We start from the raw sequence: 22,675 nt of genomic DNA, 5'->3' as shown, positions 1-22,675 counted from the left end.
ATGAACTAAAATGGAAGTTATTTTACAAATTAATATTAAACTTAAATAAATATGAAGCTTACATATTTTATTAATTTTTGTTGTTATTTTTGAAATTAATTATAATTATTTTAATTTTATATTTTGTTAAAACACATGTTTTAGTTTTAGGCACTTCGCACACATGACAAACCATAATAAATAGGTAACGAGAAACTTAACTTACCGATTAAAAATTTACATCACTTACCGATTGCTGACAGAAGGAAAACTTATTTTAATTGTGCCCTGATAGCCAAGTTGGCCGCAACTTGTCGACAACCTACCGCCGCAACCTGTCGCCAAGTTAGCCGCAAAAGTTGGTATTTCCATAAGTTGACGGCAACTTTCCGAGAAACTTGTCGACAACTTTCAGCTCGTATAACTGTTGTCGACAAGTTGACTACAAATTGCTCAGAAAGTTGTCGACAGGTTGCGGCAGTAGATTGTCGCCAAGTTTCTGAGCAACTTGTGACCAACTTTCTGATCAGAAACTCTGGCTATCAGGGTGTTGGATTCCCTGATAGTCATTTAATTTGATTTTGATCGCGTTGACGGAAAGTTACAACCGAAATAAGATGTAATGTTGACTGCAAGCCCAAAAACTTAATGGTGCAAATAATTGACGGTAACTTGAAGTCAATTTGGAAGTTAAATTTTGGTCGTTCAAATTTGTTCTCGCAACTTTCTGTCAGATTAAAATTAACTTTTGGTTTGTAAGTATGATTTCTTCAACTTTCTGATTTAACTTGCATTCCTATTACAGCTATAGATTCACATCGACTTGTAGTTCATGTTGTATTTGTATAACAGTTAAAATTTGGAACAGCAGAATTTGATGTTAACTTGACCGAAAACGCTGAACAGTAAGTTTTTGAAGAGAAATTGACACTCTAAAGGTTGTAGCAACACTTTTGCGTCCAATTCTACCGTTTCAAGTTTTGACTGTAATGTTAGTGCTACACGAACTACAAATTGGCATAAATATCTACAGCCGTAATAGGAGTGCAAGTTGAATCAGAAAGTTGCTTTGAGGTTGTGGAAAAAAAACTTGAAGATCAGAAGTTAATTTCAATTTTTGACAGAAAGTTACGAAAAAAAACTTGAATGAGCAAAATTTAACTTCCAAATTGGCTACAAATTACCGTCAACTATTTGCACCATCAAGTTTTTGCAGTCAACATGGCATCTTATTTTGGTTGTAGATTTCCTTCAATTAGCGATCAAAATGGTTATCAGGGCAATTAAAAAATGTTAACAACTGTCCACGATAACCAATTGAGCTCAATTTTACGCCAATCAATACATAACATACATTGGTTTACGTAAAATTGAGCTCAGCTGGTTATCGGGGTGATTTAAAATTCAAATAAAGTAAAAGGCTCAATGATTGACAATAAACGAGTCATTGAAAATTGAAAATTGATTTTATTTAATTAATTACTTAATTTCTTTTAAAGTCTTTACCAATAACCAATACTTAAATGTCATCATTTGAATCTATATAAAATTTTATAAAATTAACTTTTAATAAATAATTTAAAAAATTAGAAATAATTTAAAAATAATTTTTTTTTAATATTTAAATAATTATTTGTAGAATAAATAAATATAAAACTATTTTAAATATTTTCAAACATGGAATTTAAAAAATCAAACTGATTACAGTCATTTTAATTTTTCTGTCAATTTGAAATTTTGATCATAAAATTTTCATTTAACTCAGAGAAAAAATTTTTTTATTTTTAAATAAAATATTATCACCTCAATAAAAAAAATTTTCAATTCTAAGTTATTTAAAAAATAATTACATTACATATAATTAATATAAATAATCTATCAAAAAAAAATTATGTATAAAATATTACGTACAGTTATTAGTATTTTTAAACTTTTTACAGCCGACATTAATTTAAACTATGAATTACGCTGTGAATTAAAATTTTAAATTTAATCTGTCACTTAAAATTTTTTACGGCCGTGTAAAATCCGTAATGACAATAAATAAAAAAAATCATTAAATGACAATAAAAATTACATAATTATCATTACTATTATTTTTTTTTTTACAACAATAGTTATCTACATTGATAAATATTTAAAAGAATAATGATCAAGTAGAAGTTTATATTATCAGCCACCAAAATATTTTAAAATTAAGGGTAGGGATAGTTTCGCCGAAAAACTAGAGTGGTAAAACAGAGCGCCTAAAGCAGCAAAAAGAAATGTTGATAACGAAGAATGATGAAAACATAGTTTGTGTAAATTCCGATAGAGAGCCAGTAAAGTACTTGTTGAGACATAAAATCAAATACGACGACGAAATCACTGAACACCAGAAAAAAAGGCTCGTTCATGAAAAATGGGCAAAGGATGATTTTGTTGTTCATACTGCTATAGTTTGCCCGTTTGAAAAGACGGACAAATTAATTTTTTTTATTATAATGAAGAATTTTTTTAATTTATTTAATAACTGATGAACTTGGTTTACTTTCAGAAAAGTAAATATTATAATGTGATTAGAATATTTCGCGGTTAGTTGAAAGACAGCATTGAAAATATACTGTAAGTCATCCATTTGAAAAATCAGCTGTTTGAATAATATTACTTCATTGATAAAATTTTTTTTTTCATTAAATTAGTAATGCAACCACTTTAAAATTAAAAGGGCGCTGACACTACAATGCCTATAAGAACAGTACTACTTTGCAATGTGCAGCTGACGGGAAACTGTCGGTCGACCCGTTCAAGAAAACGGGTAGATTGAATTTTAAGTTTTAATTAATAATTTATAATTTTTTTTTTTTTTTTTATTTAACGGCGTAGTGACGTCCAGTCGTACATAGCTGTAAGAGAAAAATGACACATCCACGTACTGTCTTGCAGTATGCCAGCGTATAGAGAAATCATCAGCCCGCCCGTTTGAACAAACGGGTAGATTAATTTTTATGTTTTAATTAATAAATAATTTAATTTTTTTTTAATTAGTACCGTAATGACTTTAAGTCTTACTTACTATGAGAGAATCATGACCGTTACTTAAGTACATCCTAGCAGTATGCCAGCGTATATAGAAACCACCAGCCCACCCGTTTGAAGAAACGGGTAGATTAATTTTTATGGTTTAATTAGTAACTAATTAAATTTTTTCTTAATTAGTACCGTAATGACTTTAAGTCTTACTAACTATGAGAGAATCATGACCGTAACTTAAGTACATCCTAGCAGTATGCCAGCGTATATAGAAACCACCAGCCCGCCCGTTTGAAGAAACGGGTAGCTTAATTTTTGTGTTTTAGTAATAACTAATTAAATTTTTTTTTATTAGTACCGTAATGACTTTAAGTCTTACTTACTATGAGAGAATCATGACCGTAACTTAAGTACATCCTAGCAGTATGCCAGCGTATATAGAAACCACCAGCCCGCCCGTTTGAAGAAACGGGTAGCTTAATTTTTGTGTTTTAATTAATAACTAATTAAATTTTTTTTTGATTAGTACCGTAATGACTTTAAGTCTTACTTACTATGAGAGAATCATGACCGTAACTTAAGTACATCCTAGCAGTATGCCAGCGTATATAGAAACCACCAGCCCGCCCGTTTGAAGAAACGGGTAGCTTAATTTTTGTGTTTTAATTAATAACTAATTAAATTTTTTTTTGATTAGTACCGTAATGACTTTAAGTCTTACTTACTATAAGAGAATCATGACCGTAACTTAAGTACATCCCAGCAGTATGCCAGCGTATATAGAAACCACCAGCCCGCCCGTTTGAAGAAACGGGTAGATTAATTTTTATGGTTTCATTAGTAACTAATTAAATTTTTTCTTAATTAGTACCGTAATGACTTTAAGTCTTACTAACTATGAGAGAATCATGACCATAACTCAAGTACATCCTAGCAGTATGCCAGCGTATATAGAAACCACCAGCATGCCCGTTTGAAGAAACGGGTAGCTTAATTTTTGTGTTTTAATTAATAACTAATTAAATTTTTTTTTGATTAGTACCGTAATGACTTTAAGTCTTACTTACTATGAGAGAATCATGACCGTAACTTAAGTACATCCTAGCAGTATGCCAGCGTATATAGAAACCACCAGCCCACCCGTTTGAAGAAACGGGTAGATTAATTTTTATGGTTTAATTAGTAACTAATTAAATTTTTTCTTAATTAGTACCGTAATGACTTTAAGTCTTACTAACTATGAGAGAATCATGACCATAACTCAAGTACATCCTAGCAGTATGCCAGCGTATATAGAAACCACCAGCATGCCCGTTTGAAGAAACGGGTAGCTTAATTTTTGTGTTTTAATTAATAACTAATTAAATTTTTTTTTGATTAGTACCGTAATGACTTTAAGTCTTACTTACTATGAGAGAATCATGACCGTAACTTAAGTACATCCTAGCAGTATGCCAGCGTATATAGAAACCACCAGCCCACCCGTTTGAAGAAACGGGTAGATTAATTTTTATGGTTTAATTAGTAACTAATTAAATTTTTTCTTAATTAGTACCGTAATGACTTTAAGTCTTACTAACTATGAGAGAATCATGACCATAACTCAAGTACATCCTAGCAGTATGCCAGCGTATATAGAAACCACCAGCCCGCCCGTTTGAAGAAACGGGTAGATTAATTTTTATGGTTTAATTAGTAACTAATTAAATTTTTTCTTAATTAGTACCGTAATGACTTTAAGTCTTACTTACTATGAGAGAATCATGACTGTAACTTAAGTACATCCTAGCAGTATGCCAGCGTATATAGAAACCACCAGCCCGCCCGTTTGAAGAAACGGGTAGCTTAATTTTTGTGTTTTAATTAATAACTAATTAAATTTTTTTTTGATTAGTACCGTCATGACTTTAAGTCTTACTTACTATAAGAGAATCATGACCGTAACTTAAGTACATCCTAGCAGTATGCCAGCGTATATAGAAACCACCAGCATGCCCGTTTGAAGAAACAGGTAGCTTAATTTTTGTGTTTTAATTAATAACTAATTAAATTTTTTTTTGATTAGTACCGTAATGACTTTAAGTCTTACTTACTATGAGAGAATCATGACCGTAACTTAAGTACATCCTAGCAGTATGCCAGCGTATATAGAAACCACCAGCCCACCCGTTTGAAGAAACGGGTAGATTAATTTTTATGGTTTAATTAGTAACTAATTAAATTTTTTCTTAATTAGTACCGTAATGACTTTAAGTCTTACTAACTATGAGAGAATCATGACCATAACTCAAGTACATCCTAGCAGTATGCCAGCGTATATAGAAACCACCAGCCCGCCCGTTTGAAGAAACGGGTAGATTAATTTTTATGGTTTAATTAGTAACTAATTAAATTTTTTCTTAATTAGTACCGTAATGACTTTAAGTCTTACTTACTATGAGAGAATCATGACTGTAACTTAAGTACATCCTAGCAGTATGCCAGCGTATATAGAAACCACCAGCCCGCCCGTTTGAAGAAACGGGTAGCTTAATTTTTGTGTTTTAATTAATAACTAATTAAATTTTTTTTTGATTAGTACCGTAATGACTTTAAGTCTTACTTACTATAAGAGAATCATGACCGTAACTTAAGTACATCCTAGCAGTATGCCAGCGTATATAGAAACCACCAGCCCACCCGTTTGAAGAAACGGGTAGATTAATTTTTATGGTTTAATTAGTAACTAATTAAATTTTTTCTTAATTAGTACCGTAATGACTTTAAGTCTTACTAACTATGAGAGAATCATGACCATAACTCAAGTACATCCTAGCAGTATGCCAGCGTATATAGAAACCACCAGCATGCCCGTTTGAAGAAACGGGTAGCTTAATTTTTGTGTTTTAATTAATAACTAATTAAATTTTTTTTTGATTAGTACCGTAATGACTTTAAGTCTTACTTACTATGAGAGAATCATGACCGTAACTTAAGTACATCCTAGCAGTATGCCAGCGTATATAGAAACCACCAGCCCACCCGTTTGAAGAAACGGGTAGATTAATTTTTATGGTTTAATTAGTAACTAATTAAATTTTTTCTTAATTAGTACCGTAATGACTTTAAGTCTTACTAACTATGAGAGAATCATGACCATAACTCAAGTACATCCTAGCAGTATGCCAGCGTATATAGAAACCACCAGCCCGCCCGTTTGAAGAAACGGGTAGATTAATTTTTATGGTTTAATTAGTAACTAATTAAATTTTTTCTTAATTAGTACCGTAATGACTTTAAGTCTTACTTACTATGAGAGAATCATGACTGTAACTTAAGTACATCCTAGCAGTATGCCAGCGTATATAGAAACCACCAGCCCGCCCGTTTGAAGAAACGGGTAGCTTAATTTTTGTGTTTTAATTAATAACTAATTAAATTTTTTTTTGATTAGTACCGTAATGACTTTAAGTCTTACTTACTATAAGAGAATCATGACCGTAACTTAAGTACATCCTAGCAGTATGCCAGCGTATATAGAAACCACCAGCCCACCCGTTTGAAGAAACGGGTAGATTAATTTTTATGGTTTAATTAGTAACTAATTAAATTTTTTCTTAATTAGTACCGTAATGACTTTAAGTCTTACTAACTATGAGAGAATCATGACCATAACTCAAGTACATCCTAGCAGTATGCCAGCGTATATAGAAACCACCAGCATGCCCGTTTGAAGAAACGGGTAGCTTAATTTTTGTGTTTTAATTAATAACTAATTAAATTTTTTTTTGATTAGTACCGTAATGACTTTAAGTCTTACTTACTATGAGAGAATCATGACCGTAACTTAAGTACATCCTAGCAGTATGCCAGCGTATATAGAAACCACCAGCCCGCCCGTTTGAAGAAACGGGTAGCTTAATTTTTGTGTTTTAATTAATAACTAATTAAATTTTTTCTTAATTAGTACCGTAATGACTTTAAGTCTTACTAACTATGAGAGAATCATGACCATAACTCGAGTACATCCTAGCAGTATGCCAGCGTATATAGAAACCACCAGCCCACCCGTTTGAAGAAACGGGTAGATTAATTTTTATGGTTTAATTAGTAGCTAATTAAATTTTTTCTTAATTAGTACCGTAATGACTTTAAGTCTTACTAACTATGAGAGAATCATGACCATAACTCGAGTACATCCTAGCAGTATGCCAGCGTATATAGAAACCACCAGCCCACCCGTTTGAAGAAACGGGTAGATTAATTTTTATGGGTTAATTAGTAACTAATTAAATTTTTTTTCAATTAGTACCGTAATGACTGTAAGTCTTACTAACTGTAAGAGAATCATGACCATAACTTAAGTACATCCTAGCAGTATGCCAGCGTATATAGAAACCACCAGCCCACCCGTTTGAAGAAACGGGTAGATTAATTTTTATGGGTTAATTAGTAACTAATTAAATTTTTTTTCAATTAGTACCGTAATGACTGTAAGTCTTACTAACTGTAAGAGAATCATGTGCTTAACTTAAGTATATCCTGGCAGTATTCCAGCGTATAGAGAAACCACTAGCCTGCCCGTTTACGGAAACGGGCAGATTAATTTTTCTGTTTTAATTAGTAAACAATTTTTTTTCTTTTGTAATTAGTACCGTAGTGACTTCCAGTCCTAATTAGCTGTAAGAGAAGAAAGACACATTCAATTTTCGTCTTGCATTGTGCCAGCAATAGAGAAACCTTCAGCCTGCCCGTTTAGCGTAACGGACAGATCAATTTTTGTGTTTCAATTAATAAATAATTTTCTTTTATTTTTATTAGTAGCATCTCGACTTCGACTTTAAAAAAGTCGTAATCGGAAAATGTTTATCGTTTGAGTTTTGTTTCCCAGTATTACAGCAATACGGAATCTGTCAGTCTATTCCTTTGGGGAAAGCAGTCAGATTTACTATTAAGTTTAAATTAATACATAATTTTTTTTTATTTTTTTTCGTAATGTAGTTACTTCAAGAGTTAAAGAGCTGTAGCAGAATAATGCTACCCGTTTCTTCAAACGGGCGGGCTGGTGGTTTCTATATACGTTTGCATACTGCTAGGATGTACTTGAGTTACGGTCATGATTCTCTCATGGTAAGTAAGACTTAAAGTCATTACGGTACTAATAAAAAAAAATTCAATTAGTTATTAGTTAAAACACAAAAATTAAGCTACCCGTTTCTTCAAACGGGCATGCTGGTGGTTTCTATATACGCTGGCATACTGCTAGGATGTACTTGAGTTATGGTCATGATTCTCTCATAGTTAGTAAGACTTAAAGTCATTACGGTACTAATTAAGAAAAAATTTAATTAGTTACTAATTAAACCATAAAAATTAATCTACCCGTTTCTTCAAACGGGTGGGCTGGTGGTTTCTATATACGCTGGCATACTGCTAGGATGTACTTAAGTTACGGTCATGATTCTCTTATAGTAAGTAAGACTTAAAGTCATTACGGTACTAATCAAAAAAAAATTTAATTAGTTATTAATTAAAACACAAAAATTAAGCTACCCGTTTCTTCAAACGGGCGGGCTGGTGGTTTCTATATACGCTGGCATACTGCTAGGATGTACTTAAGTTACGGTCATGATTCTCTCATAGTAAGTAAGACTTAAAGTCATTACGGTACTAATCAAAAAAAAATTTAATTAGTTATTAATTAAAACACAAAAATTAAGCTACCCGTTTCTTCAAACGGGCATGCTGGTGGTTTCTATATACGCTGGCATACTGCTAGGATGTACTTGAGTTATGGTCATGATTCTCTCATAGTTAGTAAGACTTAAAGTCATTACGGTACTAATTAAGAAAAAATTTAATTAGTTACTAATTAAACCATAAAAATTAATCTACCCGTTTCTTCAAACGGGTGGGCTGGTGGTTTCTATATACGCTGGCATACTGCTAGGATGTACTTAAGTTACGGTCATGATTCTCTCATAGTAAGTAAGACTTAAAGTCATTACGGTACTAATAAAAAAAAATTTAATTAGTTATTACTAAAACACAAAAATTAAGCTACCCGTTTCTTCAAACGGGCGGGCTGGTGGTTTCTATATACGCTGGCATACTGCTAGGATGTACTTAAGTTACGGTCATGATTCTCTCATAGTTAGTAAGACTTAAAGTCATTACGGTACTAATTAAGAAAAAATTTAATTAGTTACTAATTAAACCATAAAAATTAATCTACCCGTTTCTTCAAACGGGTGGGCTGGTGGTTTCTATATACGCTGGCATACTGCTAGGATGTACTTAAGTAACGGTCATGATTCTCTCATAGTAAGTAAGACTTAAAGTCATTACGGTACTAATTAAAAAAAAATTAAATTATTTATTAATTAAAACATAAAAATTAATCTACCCGTTTGTTCAAACGGGCGGGCTGATGATTTCTCTATACGCTGGCATACTGCAAGACAGTACGTGGATGTGTCATTTTTCTCTTACAGCTATGTACGACTGGACGTCACTACGCCGTTAAATAAAAAAAAAAAAAAAAATTATAAATTATTAATTAAAACTTAAAATTCAATCTACCCGTTTTCTTGAACGGGTCGACCGACAGTTTCCCGTCAGCTGCACATTGCAAAGTAGTACTGTTCTTATAGGCATTGTAGTGTCAGCGCCCTTTTAATTTTAAAGTGGTTGCATTACTAATTTAATGAAAAAAAAAATTTTATCAATGAAGTAATATTATTCAAACAGCTGATTTTTCAAATGGATGACTTACAGTATATTTTCAATGCTGTCTTTCAACTAACCGCGAAATATTCTAATCACATTATAATATTTACTTTTCTGAAAGTAAACCAAGTTCATCAGTTATTAAATAAATTAAAAAAATTCTTCATTATAATAAAAAAAATTAATTTGTCCGTCTTTTCAAACGGGCAAACTATAGCAGTATGAACAACAAAATCATCCTTTGCCCATTTTTCATGAACGAGCCTTTTTTTCTGGTGTTCAGTGATTTCGTCGTCGTATTTGATTTTATGTCTCAACAAGTACTTTACTGGCTCTCTATCGGAATTTACACAAACTATGTTTTCATCATTCTTCGTTATCAACATTTCTTTTTGCTGCTTTAGGCGCTCTGTTTTACCACTCTAGTTTTTCGGCGAAACTATCCCTACCCAAAATTAATTTGAAAAAATCATTTTTTTAAATTAACTACATGCAGTAAAAAATTATTTATAAATTAAATAAACAATTAAGAATTTAATAACTTGAATATTGATTGAGGATTTAATTTTTTGAATGAAAATAATAAATTATACTATTGACCAAAGCAGTAGATGGCATTAGTTTCCCGCGGCACCCGTGATGTTTGGTCGCGCTGTAATAGTAGCAGCTGATCCGCGAAGCGGAGTGGTTTGATGTGTGTGACTAACGTACAGTATATAAATAGACTTGTGAATTTAAAAACTAGTAATTCAAATGACATTTTAATTTTATTTACCACTAAAAATCATTTAATAATTTATTTTGATAGTTTAATTATTTATTAATTTTATTTCAACACAAAAAAAAATATAAACATTAACACAAGTGTAAACATTGATAAATTTTTTTTCTAAGGAAGTGAAAGGAATCTAATATCGTATTGGAGTTCACATCGTGACCGGTAAGTTTAGGTTGCATGTATGGCCTTTTAAATCACTTACTGTTATTTTATATAAATTATGCAGGTGCTGTTAAATTTATTTTAATAGTTTACGTTTATTTTTATTTACCAAATCATTGGATGACGATCGTGACTGAAATAAATAATGATAATGACGATGATGATGATGTATTAGGTTAAGGAAAAAAACACGTGTGCTGTAGCAATGTGAGTAGACTCGTTTACTTGTTACTCTAGACTACATATGTACATACTCACAACAGTATGTAGTATGAACTAGTATATCCTAGTCTAGAAGAGGTGACTGACACCTGATGCGTCAATGACCACGCATGTGGTTTTACTCCTGTATCTTGACCTTGTAACGTTAGATTATTATTACTTCTTTTTTTATCTAAGATCTAATTTCATTTTATCGATTAATTTATTGATTATGGAACGTAATTGATTTACAGTTTATGTTCTTACGAACAAATGTTTTATGAGGTTTCAAAATTTTATTCCATATCTTTCACGTGCGATGTTAAAATTTTTTTATTCTAACCATCTAGTAAAATTTTTATTTACTCATTTTTTTATACTTAGTAAACTATTATTATTATTTGAAGACACGTAGACGCATGCTTTTTTTATCTATTTGAAATTAATTGTCATTAACTAATTACATGTTTGTGACGTCCTACTTACATTAATTTGTTTACAGTCACGATGGTATTTAATGCATTTAAAATTTTTACTGAATTAGCTTACGTGTTCTTTTTTTTGTTAACGAAAATAATAGAAAATTTTTGATAATATTTGTTTAATGTTTATGGTAGGGTATAATAATATTTGGTTTTAATTTTATGTATGAATTGAAAATTGTTCAATTATTGAATGTTGATTTAAGATAAAAAAAAATCCTTCTAACGTATTTTGTTTGACAAAAGATTAAAATTTAGTAAAAATTTTTATATAAGTTAACTCGTATTTACTTTTCTATAAATTATTATCAATTTTTAATAATTTCAATTATTTTTCATTGAATTTTTACTATTTTTTTGTAGTTTTTAATTATTTTACATTAATTATCAATACGTTTTTTTTTTTTTTTAAATATACTATCGGATATTTTTGAGCTCGCAGTTAAATTACTTTAAGAGAAAAAAAAAAAAAAAAAAAACACAAACAAACTAAAGTAAATGAAGTTTGTTCTTGAAACTTTCATTAAATCATTCTTTAAAGGGTTGATAATTTTTTTATTATTAATTAACTCTGAAATTCCAATTCAAGTATTGATGTGAAATTTATTTTCGTTTGAAAGTTAAATTATTAGTTTTATGATTAATTTACTAGAGAGCTCGCTGGTTTAAAGCTTCCGTAACAATCGCGAGACTAGCGAAACAACCTCAATTTTAACAACAAAGCATTACAACGCTGACCTTGTGATTTGATTTTACAAATTTTTACTTTTAACGTTAAGAGACACTTGTGATTATTATCTACATCCTGTTAAAAAATTACAAATTCACAAGGCGGAACGAATTTTTTTTTAAAATTCATTTGATTATAATCTAATTAAATAATAATCTATAAATAACTTTTGAAATTAATTTACCACCCTTTAAGCTAATTGGAAAAACTAATTTATGTGAAAAATGTTTGTTTTAAAATTTGACTATTTTAAAAACTGATAAATCATTCAACCGTTAAATCTTGAAATTTAATCAAACTTTAAGTCTTCTTTGTATTTTGGAAATACCATAAGAATTAATCGATTCAGAGGATATAATTTAATATATTTATGTAAGGGGATAATTTGTTTGTTAAAAATTACTGCGACTATTGAAGTTCTGGCTTGACATCCGGAGTTTCACGAAACTATTTGAGAAAAAATTTTTTATTGGTCGTAAAAAAAAATTAATTTTTTATTTTTATAAATTTTTAGTGTCACAGTTAAACTTCTCTAATAAAAATTATTTTAGCATACGTCAAAAAATAATACGATGCAACTTAAATCGTACAGTAAAATTTAAAACTTTTGCATCGCACACAAATTTTCTGTTGTTGACAGTAAAAGTATTTTTTATATTTTATTTAGTATTTCATATTTTATATAGTAACAGTAAAACGTCTATACCTATCATACCATGAGAATTTTTTATGTTGGTGATGATTCTAGATTAGTTTCTATGTACTATCACTATTTATTCATTAGTTTAATTTATATTATTCTCGTGTTTGAGCTAAATATAAAAGAATCTTGATAAATAATCGAAATCAATCCAATTAGTTTCAAATTTAGAAAATATCCGGTAAATCGTGAAATGCTCAGTTTTAAGTCGCAATAAATTATTTTACTTGATACAAGAATCATTAAAGTCGGTTAATCTGTCCAGAAAATGTAAGAACACACCAGCACTTGTTTCCCAAAAAAGTCTTCATGACTTCGAAAACTTTAATCCTACTCGTGTCGGAGTTTAAATCGTAGATTGAACTTACTAGACGCTGAAAACGTAAATTCAAGTTTTTAAGACGTTAATAGTCTTAAAAACGTATATTAGACATAGTTGATGTACGAAAACGCAAATAAGGCTTGCGTAATCGTTGATACAACCTTTCAAAACTTGCAATAAAAAAATTAAACTCTATTGGAAACCTTTCATCGTCAAAAAAATATGCCTAGCAGTCAGAAGACGAGAAATAGAAATTTTCAGCAGGTTTTAAAAAATATTTTGGGCCTTATAGGAGATAACTTTAGGTACAGCTCGTGAATTAGTTTAGAGAGTATAGTCTATAATTATCTCTTACAAGGCTCCAAAATAATTTTCAAAAGCTACTGAAAATTTCTATTTCTTGTCTATAAGCTTCTAGGCAGTCTGTAAGACTAAACGGAGCACAAGAAATTAGCCATTAGTAGATTACTGTCTCACAAGGTCCAAAATATTTTTCTACAGCTGTTGAGAATTTTTATTTTTGGTCCCCAAGCTACTAGGTATTCTGTAAGACCCAAAAGAGAAAATTTTTATTTCTCGTCTTCTGGCTGCTAGACATGTTTTTTTGGCAATGAAATGTATCCAATAGAGTTTAATTTTTTTATTGCAAGTTTTGGAAGGTTGTATCTATGATTATGCAAGTCTTTTTTACGTTGTCGTACGCCAACTACGTCTAATATACGTTTTGACGGCTATTTACGTTTTCAAAGGTTGAATTTACGTTTTCAGCATCAATAGTACATTCAATCTACAATTTAAACTTCGACACGGGTATATGTAAAAAAAAAAAAATTATAACTTCAATTGCAGTAACTTCTTTTTTAATGAACTATTTCTCCCAGCAGAAAATTTATTAACTACTTGAATTATTATTCAAGATTTTTATTAATCATTTCTTTTTTTTTACGGTTATTCATATTCATAGAACATACTTTAAATATACATTTATTCTAATAGACTATTAATTATGATAATAATAATTATATAACATGGGAAAATGTAGAACAAGAGTAAAGTTTTAAAATTAAAAGAAAAATTACTGTTAATGCAACGCATAAGCTATTATTTCGCGAGCTTCAGCAAATATGTTGGATTTAGTAAACAGACCACGGACTCATAGGTTTCATTTCATTATCAAGTGAGATAATGTATGAGGATATTTAATTGTACAGAATATTATTATCATTGTCATCTTTATTATGTATTATTTTATATTTTTTTTTTTGCTAAGCTAAAAATTTATTATTTCTTAAAATAAAAATATATTTTTATTTTTCACTCCAAGTTCATAAATTTTTTTTTTTTATTGCTTGAGTTGTTGTTGACGAAAAAAATAAAATTACCTAGCAATCGAAATTTCGTAGTCGAGTAATTTTTCTCTATTAAATTATCATTCATTTTATTTTTTAGTAGTTAAATTAGTTTGATAGCGAATTTCTTTTAATTAACGGTTTGAACGAGTTGAGTTGGTGGAGAGATATTTTTTTTTTTTACTTTTTATTAAATTTAGTTGAAGCAAATGATTTCTTTATGTGTAACAGCGTCAAATATCCGTCGGACGGCAATCGACACTCGACTTCCCATAGCTATCGACGTAGACACGTCGACGGAAATTTCAATATCGAGTGCGAGTGAGGAGACCGAGTGAGATAAATATATATGCAGATAGACAGATAGATAGATAGCAGACGAGAGATAGATGGATAGATTTACTGGTAGATAGATGGGTAGATAGGTGATGGTAATAGTATTAGCAGTGGTAGTTGGTAGATTGAATACGATTCGAGTGGGAACCCGATGATTTTTAGAGCGACTCAACGCTTCTGCTTCTATTTCTACTTCTGACTCTTGACAGGAAAAAATAAAGAAAAAAATACCAATCACTGAAGAATATCGTCGGTAGTCAATTTGTGCATATCGCAATGCGCCACAAAATATTTTCAATTTAACAAGCAATAAGTTATTTTTATTGTATAAATAAATATTTGCTTTATATTTTCTTTAAACTTCCCGTTCAGAAAATTTAAAGAAGTAGGGAAAAGGAAAATTAAAGTAATGAGTATAATATTCTTGGATTGTATTCTTTGCTAATGTGATAGTTTTTTCAAGTTGTTAAAGTACTTGACAATTGTTTTTAGAAGGATGTGTGATAATGTGAATCGATAGAAACGACGAAGGGTCAAAATTTATTTGAATAACGGGAAAAATTATCGCAACAATCTAGTATTAAACATAAAATATTCTAAATGTATAGAGAGGTTTTAGAGTAACATTTGGAATTTTATGTCAAAAATAAAATATAATAACTACTTTTACTGTCAACAACAAAAAATTTGTACGCGATGTTAAAGTTTTAAATTTTACGGTACGATTTAAGTTGCATCGTATTATTTTTTGACGTATGCTAAAATAATTTTACTAGAAGTTCAACTGCCACTAAAAATTTATAAAAATAAAAAACAATTTTTTTTTTATGCCAAATACAATGTTAACTTCCCGCTAAGAAAATCGACGATTTTCAAAAAATTGAATTTCATCAGATCATGAGATCTTAGGAAGATATTCTGACTCTTTTCAGAATGATGTCCGCGCGCGTGTGTGTAAACTTTATATAACTTTTTAATTAATTAACCGATTTAGATGGTTCTCGCGGCAATTGAAAGAGCTTCTTGACTCTCAACTTTTCTAAAAATTTAAGATCATTTAATCGAATAAACTCTGAGAAAATTGAAAAATACGAAAAAAAAAATCGGTCTGTCGGTCGATTCTGTAGGCCAGCCCCAAAACTTCCCGCTCTTCGAGCTCGAAAATACTTTTGTATGCCTTTGTTTTCGAAAAAAAAACGTTTTTTACCATTTTTTCTCAAACGATATCTCTCGAACGAATTAACCGATTGAGACGTTCAAGAAGGCAATCGACGCGTTTTATTGAGTACTACAACTGATCAGATTTGGAAATTGATTTATCGAGTCGTTTTTGAGAAATTTTCAAAATAATAAAAAATTTTTTTTTTTAATTCTTTCGAAAACGGTTTCTCTTGAAAAAATTGACCGATTTTCATGTTTGAGGTGGCGTTCGACGCGGCTTATGAAGTTTCAGAGCCTAGTTGATTTTGGAATCAATCCATTGAGAACATACAAAGTTATCCAAAAAAAAAACATTTTTGAAAAAAGTTTATTTTTGAAATATCTCTGAACAAGCCTTACCGATCAAGCTCAATTTTATTCAGTTTCTAGATATTGACAATCCGCGCCGAATGAGACCTTGACGATCAAAATCGGTTCATCCGTTCAAAAGTTATAGATATTTACATACGTACGTACATACATACATACATACACTCGGACATCATCGTGAAATTAGTCAGGATAGCTTCCTAGGACCTCAAAACGTCAAGATCTCAAGAAATTCGATTTTCGAAAATCGGACTGAAACCAATAACTTCCCGAATTTTCGAAAATTTGCAATTTTCTTAGCGGGAAGTTAAAAATTTCTCTGTGGATTTTTTTAAATTTTTCAAGAACGATCTAATAAATCACTTTCAGCATCTAATCAGCTCCAGAACTTGATACGCATTGATTGTCGCCTTATATATCTCAATCGGTTGATTCGTTCGAGAGAAATCGTTGGAAAAAGAAATAGTGAAAAACGGTTTATTCCAAATATCCTTGAAACGACTAAACTGATCGATTTCAAATTTTAATCGGCTCTAGAACTCAACAAAGCGCGTCGATTGCGACATTAAACGTTGAAATTGGTTAATTAGTTCAAAAGATATCGATGTTAAAAATTAAAAAAAATAACATTTATGTTATGTTTTCCGGATTAATTATAATGTAATTTATTAAAATGTGTCCGAAATTTTATGGTCTCTTTCTATCCCCATATAATTCCATCTAACTCATTCTTAAGTTTAAATCATATTATCAACAAAAAAATTGAAAAAACATGGTTTTCAATATTTTTCTCGAATGTGTTTAACTTCCCGCCAAGAAAATGGTAAATTTTCAAATATTCGGGAAGTTATTGGTTCCAGTCCGATTTTCGAAAATCGAATTTCTAAGAGATCTCGACGTTTTGAGATTCTAGGAAGCTATCCTGACTAATTTCACGATGATGTCCGAGTGCATGTATGTATGTATGTATGTATGTACGTACGTACGTATGTATGTATATAAATATCTGTAACTTTTGAACGGATGAACCGATTTTGATTTTCAAGATGTCATTCGACGCGGCTTGTCAATATCTAAAAGCTAAAAAAATTGAGTTTGATCGGCGGGGCTCGTTCAGAGATATTCCAAAAATAAACTTTTTTCAAAAATGTTTTTTTTGGATAACTTTTTATGTGCTCGATGGATTGATTCCAAAATCAACTAGGTTCTGAAGCTTCATAAGCCGCGTTGATTGCCACCTCAAACATCAAAATCAGTTAATTCGTTCAAGAGAAACCGTTGTCGAAAGAATTAAAAAAAAAAAATTTTTTTTAGTATTCTCGAAATTTTTCAAAAACGACTCAATAAATTAATTTAAAAATCTGATCAGTTGTAGAACTCAATAAAATGCGTCGATTGCCACCTTAACCGTCTTAATCGGTTTATTTGTTCGGGAGATATCGTTTGAGAAAAAATCGTAAAAAACGTTTTTTTTTCGAAAACAAAAGGATACAAAAGTATTTTCAAGCTTGAAGAGCTCGAGAATGTATATACAACGATTTTTCGAGCTCAAGGAGCTTGAAATATGCGGGAAGTTTTGGGGCTGGCTCGCAGGGTCAACCGACAGACCAATTTTTTTATATATTATCGCTCTGATCTAAGTCAAAACTCATTTAATACTCTATTGTGATCATTGACATTGATTTCTATCTCAATTTATTTATTTAATTAAACATAATCGGGAATAAAAATTTAAAAACCGCTTGTTCATTAATAATTTCCGATTCTTAAATTTGCAAACTTTAACATAAAACGTAACCTATTAGAGCTTCAAAAGCTCATAAAAAGACAATTGCATGTAAAAGCATTTTCCAGCTCGAAGAGCTCGAGAATGTATTCATACTAATGTTTTGGAGCTCCTTGAGCTCGCAAACGGAAGTTTTGAGGCTGGCCCGCAGAGCCAATCGATGCCCAGATTTTTTTTTCTTAAATTGTTTCGTAAAATTCAGGATGTCAAGCCAGAACTTCGATTGTTGTAATAATTTTAACAAAAAAATTATCTTCTTGCATAAATATATTAAATTATATCTTCTAAATCGACTAATTCTGATGGTAATTTCAAAATATAACAAAGATTAAAAATTTGATTAGATTGAATGATTTATCAGCTTTTAAAATAATTAAATTTTAAATCAAACATTTTCTACCTAATTTAGTTTTTCTAATTAATTTAAAGGGTGGTCAATTGATTTTCAAAGTTATTTAGAGATTTTTATTTAATTTATTAACATAATTAGATTGTAATCAAATGAATTAAAAAAAAAAACTTTCCATCTTGTGAATTTGTAATTTTTTGACAGAATGTAGAATGATATAATACAAGTGTTTCTTAGTGTTAAAAATAAAAAGTTGCAAAATCTGTTTGCACGGTCAGTGCTGTAATTTTATTTTATGTTTTTGAAGTAAAAAAACAGTTAATAAACATTTTAATAAAAAAAATTTGAATATGTTACTTCAGCTTGAAAGCGTCTGGTTCACTATATAGCAGAGTGTATTTTCAGGTGGTTTTTATTCGCATGAGAAACGTCAATGATATTGAATCTATGACCAAGCAGCGTGATAGGTGGGTTAGAGGTTTCATCTTTTTCTCTTGGGATCTACCTATACTACTATCTTCGCATTTATGGCTATTTCGTCTGAAATTTAAACTTCCTTCCGTTTCTTACTGTCAATATTATAAATGGAACTGCCTTTGAAAAATATCACATTGTGCTATCTGATATTATAACTTCTGAAATAGGAACTAGTTTTTATTTAAGATTTATTAAATATCGTAATGTCATAAAACTGTATAGGAAAATATCACCGGGAAATATAACAAAACAGTGATTTAGTAAAGCTATACAAGAAATATTGTATTTCTCATATTAAGTTATAAAGATGTATAAAAACACATTCATAAAGATATAAAGTATAATGTTTGTTATTTTCATAGAAGTTATGCTTCATTTATACCGAAGAATGTGTCTGCTTGTGCGAACGGATATGCTGTAACATTGCGTGAAACTTTATGAGTTGAATGGCCGTAGATCACTTTAGTAATTATACTATTAATTTTCATACATCATTTTTGCATTTTTATTTTCTTACATTTTTCCGCCACCGTTTACTTTGTCCATGCTTATTTTTTAATTTTTTCTTATAATATAAATTTGCATTCAATGCACACTAATTAATAATATTAAAATAATTAAATAAGTATTTTGATTAAGGCTATTTGAAGTTGTGAGTCAAGGCAATGAAGTATTGACTCGTAAATCCATCAAATTATTAAGTCTTTGACTTTTTACTTGTAAATGAGTATTTTTTTTTGTTTTATCGTTTGTAAACTTTATTTAGAAATAGTTCACCGAATCGAAAACTAATTAGTTTTGACTATTTGGTAATTTGAAACTTGAATAGTAGTTTATCTATCGAGTGCAATCGTGTTTAAGACACGAGGTGTGAACATTGGCGCCCAAGCCGAAGGCGAGGGTACCAACACACGAGCGTCTTAGACTCGATTGTATTAGATAAATACATTAGTTTTTGTGACAGATATTTGAAATGTTCTACATTTAATGCCTATCAATGGCAGGTTATAAATCCGCGTTTATTTATTTAGTAAGATTGTTTTGAGTATTAGTTGAAAATGAGAGAGAAGTCAGTAAGTGTACGAATTAATATGGAGATACATTTTTCACAAGATGGCTCGTTGAGTTACTTCGATATTTTTTGTTTGCTATCGCACATGTGACCAAAAAATATTTTTTGATCCGTTGTTGACGTCACTATTAGAACGATTAGGTATCTTTTTTACCTATATCTTATCTATTATTTTTAGCTGCCGGTTATAGGCGCTAAATATACATTTCAAGTATCTGTCACAAGAAGTGGTTAATGCTTATTAAATGTCTTATAAACTTACTGACAGTATTATTTTTTGCTGTACAAGTTTTATTACAAATAATAATTATTATTATTGGAGAAGCAGAATTAATGCAAAACGTTCCGGGAAAAAATAATAAATATTGACTAATTAACCTGATCCTATAAAATCCTCTAAAAAATCATTTATAATTAGAAAAAGGGTCTGAATAAAATTATAATAATTATTATTACTCTCGAATGTTGTATAGTTTAAATCATCAAATTATTTTTACATAAACATTGTTTATTAAAATTTATATTATCTTTTTAACTTTTTGCTATGAAAATTAAAAATTTTTTAAAAAAGAGAAGTTATTGTTTTCGGTCTAATTTTCTAAAATTAAGTTTTCATTACATGTCGACGTTTCGAGGTCCTATAGGAAGCTATTCTGACTATTTTCAGATTACGTTCATCTGTGTCTGTGTGTAAATTTTTTTTTATTTTACGATATTTTGGGAACGAATCCTCCGGTTTGAGTGTGTTTGGCGGCAATCGAAAGAAAAAAAAATTGTAAGTACTGCATTTTATTTGTGTTGTTTCATTTTTCCGAACCCTTATCTATCCATGAGAAGGGCGGGCAAAACGGATCACTCCAAAGATTTGGTAAAAATTTGTTTTGTTTTCAAAATTATTTTAAACTGACATTTCCGACTCTTTTCTTTATTTCTGTACAATTTTAAGTGTCCCAAATTTTTTTTTCAAAATTTTTTTTCAGCAATTCTTCAGTGGACTCAATGTATTGTCAGCCACAAAAAATATATACGGTGTCTTCTTCATTATATTTCAATTTTGCATAAGTGATTTATCTTCAATAATTTCGTTTTTTTTTTTTGCATTTTTGTTTACTAATAGTATTGCAAATCTATTTTTTCAGTTCGATTAGATACAAACAATTTAAAAAAAATTTTTTTTGGGGGTCGTCTGTTATGCCTGCTCGGGGAGAACAGCTTTTTTTCATGTCAACTGGGAAGTTTGTTTAATTACTTCAAATAGAAGTAAAAAAACGAAGGTTCATCATATTCAAACGCACAAAAATTCAATATTTTTTTAGCGGTCCCGTTTTGCCCGCCGCTCCCCAGCATGTAATATATATAATTGAATTGAATAGAAAGAGTGATTAAAAAACATACCAAGTAATTTCAAAATTATAGAGATCAGATAATTAAGGTTCAAACCTAATTAAGGAATACTTCTGTGGTAGTTGAAGATGTAGGAGGAGTAGAAGGAGGATGTAGACGACGAGATACAGACATATGTACGAGAATATACATATTAGCTGTCTAGAATAAATTATTCAGTAGACCACGACGTACTGTCATCAAATATTAATTACCCCCTTTATCAAGTGCCTCAATCAATTTAACTGTTTCCTCAAACTATATATGTCTATTTTAAATTTATAGTCTCATAATTCTATTGACATTCAATTCATTAATTTTCTACTTCTATGAAATATAATAAATATTTAAAAACGAATATCAATTACTAATCAGTTTGTTATCATTATTACTCGATCGAGAGTGAATTTATTATAGCATCAGATTAAACCTATAATCAACGATAATAGACGATAATCATCCAGCGATCGAGTCTATTATTAATTAGATAAGACGAGATCAATTTAACTTTGTTCGCAACTATTCAATTGGAAATTCGAGACTTAAATTTTCCTTCCATTTATTGGTGATTCAACTACTTCTTTTTTTTTGTTTTCTCTCTAAATTAGTATTATCTTTTATTTTCAAATTTATTTATACAAATAAATTTATTATCTATTTATTCATAAATAAATAAATAAATTATTTACAAAGATGTAAAAATGATAACATTAGAGATATTCATGTAATTCAGTCTGTAGAGAAGCAAGATACGTTTGGAATGTCTGGAAGGTCTAATGTAATATAGTGTATTATTACATATCTCGAAATAACTGGCAACAGAGTGGACATAATTGAAATGGTTGGTTAGTCAGCAGTATTGTCAAGATAGACAAGAAGCTGGAGGAGGTTATTCAAGGGATTTGTAGAGTAGGTTGACGTTGGATGTTGGAAATGTACCTAGTCCAGTTTATAGTGGACCACACGATCTACTAGAATCTAAATCTATACTAGAGTAGTATAAGTCGAGTGTAGGGCAATATGTATATATGTAGACATATATACATGTAGAGAAGTTTAAGCCTGAGTCAGAGTCAGTCAGCAAGCACGATTGGTTCAAGTGGTACGACAAGGTGTTTAGACATGACCAAGGGAGTGGCCTCGTTATCGCATCCGTTTGCCAACTGACTGTTGGAGTGAAAATCGATGGCTTTGCTTTTAGTATCAAGTTCCTCTTATGACATGTATCATCCTTTCGTTCATATATATTATATAATATTGCCTTTGGCACTGATCGTCTTAAGGGAGTTATTTTGATAATTGGTCTTGGATCCAATCCA

The 22,675-nt window shown here is 30.2% G+C and overlaps 1 protein-coding gene across 3 annotated transcripts in view; it reads left to right on the top strand.

Moving 5' to 3' along the window:
* The first annotated feature begins 10,370 nt into the window (after nt 1–10,370).
* Nucleotides 10,371–22,675, top strand: part of LOC103568660 (protein-tyrosine sulfotransferase) — a 184,675-nt gene continuing 172,370 nt past the window's right edge. The window contains exons 1-2 of one of the 3 annotated variants that reach the window (XM_053742788.1): nt 10,371–10,639; nt 10,704–10,846. The gene's annotated coding sequence lies outside the window, so the exon portion shown is untranslated. Of the gene's footprint in view, nt 10,640–10,703; nt 10,847–20,728; nt 20,749–22,675 lie in introns of those variants that run through there. The other 2 variants (XM_053742787.1, XM_053742789.1) reach the window with 2 other exon arrangements.

The sequence above is a fragment of the Microplitis demolitor genome, chromosome 2 (genome assembly GCF_026212275.2).
Source record: "Microplitis demolitor isolate Queensland-Clemson2020A chromosome 2, iyMicDemo2.1a, whole genome shotgun sequence".
Lineage (NCBI taxonomy): Eukaryota > Metazoa > Arthropoda > Insecta > Hymenoptera > Braconidae > Microplitis > Microplitis demolitor.
This window is presented reverse-complemented; position numbering and strand designations above follow the sequence as displayed.